This window comes from Aptenodytes forsteri, unplaced genomic scaffold (assembly GCF_000699145.1).
Source record: "Aptenodytes forsteri isolate BGI_AS27 unplaced genomic scaffold, ASM69914v1 Scaffold171, whole genome shotgun sequence".
Classification (NCBI taxonomy): Eukaryota; Metazoa; Chordata; class Aves; order Sphenisciformes; family Spheniscidae; genus Aptenodytes; species Aptenodytes forsteri.
In genome coordinates this window covers 106,495-108,684 of record NW_008794211.1, presented here as the reverse complement: position 1 = coordinate 108,684, position 2,190 = coordinate 106,495, and positions in this window count along the sequence as shown.

Genomic DNA, 2,190 nt, shown 5'->3' with positions numbered 1-2,190 from the left:
TTTCAACTTGGTGAGTTGTTCCAATGGCTACTAACCACCAACGTCTTAACTATAAATTGATGTCTTATTTCCACTGTGGTTTTTCTCTAATTCAATTTTCAGACTGTCAGTTGAATTGTATTACCATCTGCTGGACAGAGAGCTTTTTCTTCTAGAACTTTTTTCTTTTTCTTTTTTTTTTTGCTTATGTTGATATTCATAAACTGATGAAATTAAAAGCTTCTGATCTTTTCTTTGCTAGAGAAAAGAGATTCAGTCATGTGTATCCTCCCCCTTTGTCTCTCTCTATATGCCTGTTTTCCAGTCTTAAAATTCTCATTTTGCTTTTAAATCTTCTGTAATTTCTGCTATGCTGTAAAAACGTGAACAGGGCACAGTACTCCCTGTACCAAATAAAGATAGCATCTCTCCTCCTCTCCCTCCTATTGGTATTAGTGTTTATATGCCTAAGGACCGTATTAGCCACTTACCTCACCCGAGAGCCTGTGTTTATTTGATTTTCCACAATGACCCACGTTCCTCTCTCCCCCTCCCATGTAATCCTTTCTAAAGATACTACATCCTGAGACAGACACCTCCGCTCCCTAAATACGAACTGCAGTCCTTGTTTTTGGCTGCCTGACTCTACATTTGCCCACTTTTACCTGGACTTTTCTTCACAGAGGCCTCTGACCAATGCTGTTTGTTGGGGTTTTTTGCCAGAGGTTACTTTTCTCACAGATCTGCAAGTGCTACGTGTATAATTGCCTCGCTCAGCTGGTTCTGTAGGTTTCACAGGGATTCGTTTAAGTTCTTTTAATAGCAAACTTTTCTAACCCTGATCTTTCGACAAGAACCAGGTAAGGGAGGGATGAAACCTGCAGTTATGTTGGCACATCTGAGGAGGCAGCAATCTCTGGTGGGAGTATCAGGGGCAGGTAAAGGCAACTGGGCTGGCTCGGTCATGGGCGGGAGAAGGCAGCCGGCAGCAGTCTGAGAAACTTTCATTTCCAGAGCACGGGGCTGGAAAGGGGCATATTGCTGAGGAATATACCACTGAGGCTTTCTCTTCCTTTTGAGTGTAAAACTTACATTTGTGGGGTTTCCCAAATTGGTTATATTTTTTCTAGCAGCCTTTCTCATGTGTCCACTCTACTGAAACAGTTCGTGTTTCTTACACTCTTACGTGAGCTGCAGTTTTCTGAGAGGGTATAGGGGGAGTGTCTGGGTTTTTAAAGATAATTCAGAACTTTTGGGTAAGATTTTTTTTCTACAGGAGCTGAAATGGTAACGTCGATTCCAAATCTAGTCAACTGAGATGTGTCTTTGAAATGAGAGAAATCAGGAATGTTTCAGCAAAAATAGATTTCCATCAGATTTTAAATATTTTTGCCAAAATTAAGTGTGAACGGCACTTCTGACAATAATCTTCTGTCAGCACTACAGTACTGTTTGTCTTGGCTTCAAGAGTCTTCCATTGAGGTATTTATTGCATATATACTATGAAAATTTACTACAAAAAAATGGACTATACAGTTAAAACAAAGCATGCATTCACACACTTATATGAGAGGGGGAATTAAAAAAAAAAATATTTAGGTCACTACCTTTGCATATCAGAACCAGAACCAGATGTTATACTTTGAAAAGCCTGAACCGGAGCTGCCCGGTCATCTCTGCTTTAATACAGTTCGGCAGCTTCCAGGGTTCTTCGACAGTTATTGTGACGTTATGCAGATATGGCCATTTCCCTCTGTTCTTCTTTCCTATTTCGTAAGAAGGTTTCCCTGAAACGTCAGAGAGGTTTAAAACTGTGAAGATGTAAGTGCTGTGGAACTTGGAGTAGGCAGTAAAATAGGTATATTTTCCTATGATCTTTAAACTACTTTCACAGAGTGGGGTTTTTTTTTGTTTCTTTGTTTTCTCCAGGGTAACTATCGTGCTGGTTTTTTATATTTAACACTTGGGCAGGCGTTTGGAGATGGGCACCCCCGCAGGCGGTGTGCTGGGTGTAAGGCGCTGTTCCCCGGTGCTCCGCCGAAGACTGCTTGACAAAGCGGCGGGTCCGGTTCCAGAAGTGGATGGGAGCAGAGCACGGCTACAGGGGAGCTCTTACGCAGGGGCCATGGGAGGCAGCACTTACCCCTCCACTCCAGCGGGCTGCTCCCTCCGGCAGGGGGGAGCTTTCGGGCGGCGAGAAGCCGCGGACTG